Source organism: Gossypium raimondii, chromosome 5 (assembly GCF_025698545.1).
Source record: "Gossypium raimondii isolate GPD5lz chromosome 5, ASM2569854v1, whole genome shotgun sequence".
Classification (NCBI taxonomy): Eukaryota; Viridiplantae; Streptophyta; class Magnoliopsida; order Malvales; family Malvaceae; genus Gossypium; species Gossypium raimondii.
In genome coordinates, this window is record NC_068569.1 from 38,241,931 (window position 1) to 38,251,364 (window position 9,434).

Genomic DNA, 9,434 nt, shown 5'->3' on the forward strand with positions numbered 1-9,434 from the left:
CAAACATATGTGTTTCTCTCTCTCTACAAACACACATATATATATTAAGCTGTGGCCTTAAAATTGCCACCATTGTTCTTTCAGCTTCTGGTCTAATGACAGGAGGTTCCACCGCAAATATTCATGCCGATCGTACATCATTTAATGTTTGAAAGACAAACATATTAATAAATATGCCCCCCCCCCCCCAAAAAAAATCTTATCTCTCTTTCTTTCTTCACATAAATATTCTGATTAAATACTATCTACAAGAACAAAAGGAAATGAACATAGTAATAAATTTTGGCGACCAATGTCCTACGGCTGTCCTACACCTGAAAATGCCATGAAAGAAACAAAATATGAATCTTTTACATGGCATATATAGTCAGGGAAAAAGAAAAATAAAAGAAAACACTTAATTTTAACTGTTTACTCTTTATTTTCTCTCTATTGCTGTACCAGAACGAAAACCCACACCTTAAATCTGTTGATCTTTCTCTTTCTATCACCGTCTGCACCTGTTTTCAGACGGACAGCATAGAGTATATATTTATGTACACGTGTGTAGCTACAGTATTGTTCATGTGTTCCTCTCACTGATAGCCACCTCGAAATCAATATTCCTCACTCGTGAGAAAGTTTCAGAAATAGGGAAGACATCGATCGCAACTGTAAACATGATCTTTTAGATTAAAGGATGACAGAAAATTTACCAACCCAAATGAAGATCAGATTGAAATTGTTTTTTTTTTTTTTTCCATTGAAGTAGGTTTCTTGTCAGATAGCTCATGGCTTCGAGATTAATGACATTTACTAAGAAATCACTAAAAAGAGTAAAATCCAAGATGTTAGAAGCAAGGAGTTATATTTAACCATCTCATCTTGCACTGCAATGGTTTGTTTCTCTTCTCGGTTAAATAAAAATTTATTAGGAAATTAATTATTACAGATGTAGATCCAAACCCACATGGTCTTGCACTCTTGGATTTGATTTATAAACGTACCGGCTCTGGGAACTTGAACCACCTCCACCAACAACTTGCGAGGGCTTCAATTCTTCACCAGCAAAAAATGGTGACGGTTGCGATGATGATGATGAAAGGTCGGGATAGAAATTAGATGAGTTTCTTTGAACCGTAGCAGGGATTCTCCATAACCCCAGTGGGCTACCATTGATGGGTGGCTGAGGAAAAGAGCTTTGGTTCCCATAAAACCTACTGCTAGTACTGTTGTTCCACGAAGGGTAACTCGCCGTAGCTTGTGTTGGAGCTGAGGCTAGCCTGTAGTTAACGAGCCCGTAAATCTGAGCATCAGATAAAGAGTTTTGCACCATTGTTCACTGAAGATGAGCTCGTTTCGCATGTTGGCGGTCCCTTTTGTGAGCGTTTTGGTGACCGCCTAAAGCTTGGGAAGTCGGGAAGTTTCTACAACAATAGTGACACTCAAACCTTCTGCTGTTCTCTCCATTCTCGTTCTCCTTGGTTGTATCTTCGTTGTTCCCTGCTGAGTCTGACTCGTTCCTAGCGATAGCCGAGCCTGAGTGACCACCACTGAATTCTTTGCCGAACACACGAAAAATACCCCTTTCTTTGATAGGTGCACGACGGATAAAGGGAAGCTGAGAGAAGGATTCAACGTTCATAAAGTCGTGAGTTTCCCTTTCATTTTTCTCCATGAAGAAGTGAAACAAAGAGAGGGCAGTGGCTGGGTTTTAATTTCTTGGGAGAGAGCTGAAATGATTGAGGGAGAGAAGGGGAAGGTAGCTAAGAGAAAGGGGAGAGGGTGGGGCCTACAAAGAGGGGATGGAGGAGAGAAGCATATACAAGTGAGAGGTGACCCATGGCAATGGTAATGGGCATGAATGATCTGAGAGTGAGGGCTGACAAGGAAGGCCACAAGTTTCTGGTCAGATATGAGAGTGGCATTGGCAGTTTGAGTTGTCAAAATACTACCTTTGCTACCTTTCGCTTAAATTTTTTGTTTGTTTTGGAAAGTTGTTCTGCTACCCACGTCCTAAGATCTTGAAAATTTATGTTTTCACCCCACCTGCATCATTACGGAAAATTCTCATTAAAACAATACCAGGAACACTATATTTGACCTTTTTTTTCTTAGAGATGCACACTATATTTGAAATTTATTTTCTCCCCAAACATGTCATATATCTATGTTTATTTTGAAAAGGTTTGAAAAGATTAAATTTCTCATTCATTAACTTGTATAGATATATAGACTTTGTGTGCACAAAATATAAACTATATATACATTCTTTTATACGAGTTCAGATTGTTTGTTTGTCCACATTGTAATTCTTTTTATTTCTATTTTTCAAAAATATGATCATTTAACAACTAAAATATGAAATTTACAAAATTTTCAAAGTATATTTAGAATATTTTTATTGCTTTTTATTTTTATTTTATTTTGGATTTTTTATACAATTTTATTTATTTATTTATGATATTAGGCAAATATTGATGTGGGAAGCAAATGACATGTGAGATCACATGCAATGGAAGAGTGATTATAAGTCAAAAACAAAAGAGACACCATCCTAAGAAACCCTAATTCTCTACAAGTAGTAATGAATAAGGTTTTTCTTTTTATCTTTTTCGTTATGGTTATGGGAGGGTGTGGGGCTAACAAAGCTTTTCCTCTCGTGTCAGGATGCAGTGTAGACAAGCGTTGATTTGTCTGGTGTGCGCACATAAGGGAGGGGTCGCTATCTCGTAGTTCCCTATCTCTCTCTTTCCCATTAGGTGGCTTGAATGAAACCTGTCTTTGGGAGACCCCTCCCACTTCTCTCTCTCTCTCTCTCTCTCTCTCTCTCTCTCTCTCTCTCTCTCTACACCCTTTCTTTCTCTTGCAAAATCTAACATGTTCCCTTATGTGGACCAAATGTTAGATGTAGAGACTTTACGCTTTTCAAACTAAAGCTTCTTTGCTTCATCAATGTCCTAATCATTATTGCTAGGGTTCGTTTGGATATATATAATACACACGTATATGCGCAACAATATTTATAAATGCCATGTACAAACTTTCAACAAAATTCTAAACAAGGTGAAAAGTAAATAATTTAAGTTTGTATTTCTTACTACACATTTGTATTCATGCAAACAACTTTTCTTTTACATTTATTTTCTCTTTACAGAGTATCAATGCAATGTTTGGGTTGTGGTAATGGTTAATGGTGGTTGACATTATAGTGGTGGTGCCGAAAGCACTAATGGGAGGTTTGGAAATTTGAGGATTGTATGAAAGAGCAATAGAATCAGGTGGGAGTATGGTTAAATTTGTGCCATGCCCCTTTCTCTGCGTGATGGAGTCTTTTATACGAGAGAAAAGGAGCCTGGTGGGCCCTCATGGAATGATGCACTATCCCATTGGATGATGATACGCCCCGGCCTCGTGGATGATTCCGAGTCATTTTTGCTGCCCGATCGTTCTAACGATGAAGTTTCGTTCGACTTGATTCAAAAGGTTATGTTTGTCCAACAAAGATGTTAATGGTTCAATCAAGGTTAAAATGGCAATGGTATATAAGGTACTTCGGCTAAAAATGAAAGAAAATGTTTATTAAAAGGTTTGGAGTTTCGTTTTAAGGTAGAATGGATGGAAAGCTTAAAAACAAGAGTGAACCAACTTTAAGGGTTTAAGTTGACCCGATTCTTATATGTCTTTAAGGTGGATTAAGAATGATGTAAATAGGACCTCGACCCACTATCTAACGAAGATAGGAACCTCGGTATAGTTGAACGCCACACTTGGTTAAAAGTGATAAGTTCGGGTTGCAAAGGACAAAGTTGACGCCACTAACTAGTAGATAAGCCAACTAAGTCTTTGGACGAAATTGAGAGAAGAATTCCTCACAAAATACTTAATTCAATATTCAAAATGGCAAAAAAAGTCCTTTTACAAATAAACAAGCAAATATTTATAGTTCTTCAAAGGCTAGCGAATAGACAAACTTAAAAGCTAAGAAAATCAAGAAAATTCCGAATTAATTCCTCAAAAGATTCTATTTGAATGGGCATTCAAATGGGCAAATTAAACATGAAGCAAATGCACCTTGCAAATATGAATGCATCGGTAGATCAATGGTCTTCTTGTCCAGGTTCGGCCTTGCTCTTAAATTACTCCTTAAATTGGCACTTGTTGGCTGAAAAGATAGGAACATTAAAGATAGTTGTTGAACAGCCACACAAGTGTGAAAAGTCGGTTTGAAGAGTCAAATATGTGTGAACATCATCAATGAATAGTCCCCATGTGAACACTTAAAATAGGCTGAATGTAGATGTTTAAAAATGGAACATTCGACTGAACATTCATTTGGGTTGCCATGCATGAATCGGCCAAATGCAATGAATCTAAGATGCATGCACCTTTGCCGTCCAAGGTAAATTCCTGCACTAAATTAAAACAGCAAATTAATCATGTATAAAACAAATTAAATTTGGCAGCAAATACTTGTAAAAATCTGCACATTTAATCATGTATTAGTTTAGGACAAATTAAATAACTATTCCAGCAAAATAAATATAAAGTCAAATAAGTCTAAGATGAGACGAATGAACTAAAACAAGCTCAATGAGCTTGAAGAGCTTTAAGTAGAGTGCACGATTTGCTCATCTTGCTGGTCCATGAGCCCTCAAGTAGACCGGCCACGAATTCACCCCAAATTCGATCAACCAAAGCTGAAATTCCGTCTTTGAACTTCTTAGCCCTAGCTCGGGTAATAGGTCCTTTAGGCAGCTCCAGGGAGACATCGTTTGCACTTGATAGCTCATGGGGCTCGATTGCATCAGATGATAAGCTGAATTTACGGCCCAAGGCTTATACTTCTACCATGCTCATTTAACAAGCCTAAAGGTTACATAATTTGAGGCTTAATCTTGGATGCTCATAGTTCAAGTCGGGCCTAAGTATGATATTAATATATTTTATGCTTGCCTAAGCTCAGCTTGACTTGAGATATGAGCCTAGAGCTTTTCCCAAACCCACCTGTATATGCAAAAAATTAATCAAAGTCTATTTTAGGCACACCCATATTATTTTTAATTTTTAAAATATGTATATTAATTTAATTTGATATTTAATAATTTTATATATTTTTTTATTTATTGAAATTTTTTATATAGTCATCTTAATATTATTTTGATATTTACATTAGAGTAGTATTATATATTTAGTATAAATTTATTTTTAATGTGTTATAAATTACATAATATATAAAAATAACATAATATAAAGTCTTATAAACTTAAAAATGGGTTGGGCTCGAGCCTTAAATGTTCAAGCCTGATCTCAACCCGTATTTTAAACGAGTCTAATTTTTTTTTGCCCAATCCCATTTTCCAGGGCTAATATTTTTATCCAAACCTTCTTAAATTTGGAGAGAGATTTTGAGCCTGGGCGGGTAGCTCAACCCATGAATAGGTCTAGATGGGATTTGCACATCCTTGGCGTTGAGCAAGATTATCAAAATTTTGATTCTTGGTTTCAAGAAAATAAAGAAAATAAATCTTGTTCTAACACAAACAAATTTGAAGATTTCAAGTTTCAAGAAATCAAGATTCCAATTCTTGGAAATCTTGGTTCAAGAATGAATTTCTTAAAGGGAGAAATGCTTGGATGATCCTCTACAACCTTAATGGAGTTACATTCTTGAAGAAAATGAGCTTAAACAATCCATATTAATCTTCATGGAGTTTTGGCCCAATTTGATCCCATTTGAACGTAATTAAACTTAATTAAGCTTTGTTTTGGCCTAGTCTGTTTTTGGCTTATGAACACTTTTTGCAATACCCCCTCACCCGTCCCAATGATCGATACAGATGGAAGATGGCACTGAAGCATCTAAGAGTAAGAAATCTTGAATTTATGTAAGAGTTAAAAGTTTTGAACATTTTTATAAAATAGTTAAAATATGTTTTAGAAAAATTGAAAGTTTTAAAAATAATTTAAATTCATTTACAGTAGATTCAGAGTTGATCAGACCCCAAACGGGCTTGTAAAGGCCAAAATGGCTTAAAATAATGTAGGGTTAAAATAAGGCATGAAGTCGCAACGTCACTTGTAGTTTGGTGATGTTGCAACGTAAGAAATGCAATGTCGTGATGTCACTTATTGAGTATCCCCAAAAAAAATCAAAATTGTTCCCAAAGTCCTGCTCATGGAATACATATAATGTAACGACCCAAAATTTAGTAGTGTAAAAAATGCAGTTTCGAAACCCCATCTCCATAAACTGAGTCCATAAATATTAAATAAAAAATATTTGTGGAGTTATTATGAAAATATATTGAAGTTCGGTTAAGTAATTTAATCAAGAAATTAATTAATTAATTAAAACTCAAGGACTAAATTATAAAAATCCAATCGCTATAGAATTTTAATAAAGAAAAGCTTGGGGACATAGATTGTAATTATTCAAAGGACCAAAATAGTTATTAAACCATTGATTCTCATCTTGTTAGTGGAGTATGATGATGACCACCATTAGCTTAATTAATAATGATTAAATAAGAACTATTCTTTAATTTAACTATATATAAGTGAAAGTGTATGGAAAGATAAAAGATGTATTCATCTTTTTCTTCCACCAAATTCATGAAAGAAAGAATGAAAGCCAAGGTTCAACATTCGACCATCAAAAATCAAGATTTTAAGCTAATTTCATGTAAATTTTATGGATTTATGGTCATAGGAGCTTGATTTAACTAGCCTATGTACCACTTTGATCGATTTTTAGAGTTTTAGAAAGTTGTTATACTTAATAATTTGATGAATAGGCTTGAATTTAATAGATATTGTAACACCCCTAACCCGTATCCGTCGCTGGAATAGGGTTACAGAGCATTACCGAAAAATCAATGCTTAAAACATTTAATTTCAAAATTTTCATATATTATAGCAATTATCAATAAAACTAATACATAATGTCCCTTATTCAAGCCCTCGAGGCCCTAGAAACACTTTAGAAATGACTCAGGACTAAATCGAAAACATTTAGAATTTTATAGAAAAAGATAGAATTTTTCACAAGTAGGGGTCACACGGCCATGTGACTCACACGGCTGCGACACACACCCGTGTCTCAGGCCGTGTGGACATTTAAAGTAGGGACACACGACCGTGTCCCAGCCCGTGTCTGTGCTCGTGTAACTCTCTGACTTGGGTTACACGACCAAGCCATACGCCCATGTGTCAGGCCGTGTAACTCTCGAAATGGCCTCACATGCCTGTGTGCCAGGCCGTGTGCTAGGTCGTGTAACTGCCTGACTTGCAACCCTTCTAAACCTATAGGGGACACACAGCTGTGTCGCATAGCCTTGTGTCACACATGACTGAGACACACGCCCATGTCTTACGCTGTGTGGACAAGAAATACGCCTCTTTCAAGCCAATTCTCTCACCCAAACAAGCTCATCCATACAAGTCATTTCCACCTATAATCAAGCATTCAAAATGTACCTAAACATGTATAATCAAGCTAGATCAATATGGTATTTGTTCTTACAACCAATATACCCAAAAGACACCTCAATCACAACAACCAAACATGTTTAGACAATTGAATAATCTAGCCATTAACCAACCATACATTTCTAATCTAATTTCCTTACCAAATTTACCACCATGATCACATGCCAAAATCATATTCAAATATACCAAAATGGTTACTAAACCATACATCAACTTAATCAATCCATTATCAACCACAAAAGCACCAAAATACCAAATTATCATCAAACATAAAACCATATATATACATGCCAACATGACAACTAATTCATCAACCAAAATACCATATTTACAAGCCAAACATAGTGGCTATTTTGTCAAGCACAAAACACCTATACATGTGATACGATCCGGCCCGGTTGATTGAGTAGGGTTCACTTAAGATGCCCGATCGTCGACGAGAAGCTCGTTCAAATTTGTAGATAGATGGAGTTTGAATGTTTTATAAGCGAAAAGGTAGGCAAAATGGGTTCAAAGGATGGGTTTTGGTTTGATGAAAGATAGTTTCGGTTTAACAAAGAATTAAGTTACAAAGATGATAGATAAATGGAAATGGATAAAGAACTCAAACTTTAAGAATGATTCAATACTAAAAAGTATTGCCCCTAGTCTTATATTGCTTAAGGTGAAATTTGATGAAAGATAGAAGCGGACCTTGACCCATTACCTATATGGAGGTAAGAACCAAAGGTATAATAATATGGTTGAACGCCACACCGGTTCGGTGATAAGTTCAATGGAGTTCGGATTGACGCCACTAGCAAGCTAGATAAGTCGCTTCGAGACTCGAACGAAAGAAGAGAGGAGGTAACCTCACAAGAACAAAGTTCTATTAAGTTTTAATTGATCAAATTCTGTAACCTTTTACAATAAACAAGTAAGCTATTTATAAGCCTAAAATGTCGGCATCTATGTTGTTCACATTAACTTAAATCCTGTTCACATAGGTATTTAACATGTTCACACAAAAAGCATTAAAATTCGGTTCATGCTTGAAAATGGTACATGAATTGGCCGAACCATCATGATGCTTCACTTGATGCATTCATGCATCCTTAGCCTTGAAGAATCTCCATAATTCCATGAATGTGCAGCCCTTTAATGATCCTACATCTCCCTTGGCTGAATGAGGCATTAATGTGCCTAAAATACTTGAATGGTCATCTTGAAAATGCATGAATCATGCATGAAACGTCCCATGTGTTTTCCCTATAAATATGATCTATGAATCTTCAAATACATGAACTTTCAGAACTCCCTCTTGCATGAACGTCCCAAATGCATGTGCTCCTTTAAATGCCATCCATTGAACCTCAATTGTGCATGCACACTCCCATACATTGCACCAATCCATTCATGAACTCAGTAGCAAATAACATCAAGAAGTTAAATGCTCTTCGACACATTAAATTAGCAAGATATGAACTCAATAATTTGCACATTAAATTAGTCCATACATATTAACAATTTCGGACATATTTAAAACATCATAATTAATTAAATATTTAATTTAGATATAATTAAAACACTTAATTAATTATTTGTCCGATTTTAACAAATTAATTAACTTAAAATAAACAACTAATTCACCAAGACAAATTAAATGGTTTATTTCAAGAAAATAAATGCAAGCTAAAGAAAGCTAAAAATAAGCTCATTGGGTTGAGGTTGAGTGAATTCAACTCGAATGAGTGACTTGAGCTCGAGTGAGCTGAAACGAGCTAAATGGAGCTCAATGAGAAGGAATTGAACTAATTCAGCTCGCATGGGTTTGCAAGCAATGCTTAGGGAGTTGGTCCAAAAGTGTGCCCGAGGCGTGGTCGTATCAACATGCCTTTATAACCATGACTTAAAAATATCAAAATCTACCGATATAGCCGACAGATAGTGTGATATGTCTCCGACGATCTTCCAACTTGAACGAG

At 35.7% G+C, this 9,434-nt stretch overlaps 1 pseudogene; it reads right to left on the reverse strand.

Moving 5' to 3' along the window:
- Window positions 1–828: 828 nt before the first annotated feature.
- On the reverse strand, window positions 829–1,995 carry LOC105766049 (zinc finger protein GIS-like; annotated as a pseudogene).
- Between the last annotated feature and the right edge of the window lie 7,439 nt (window positions 1,996–9,434).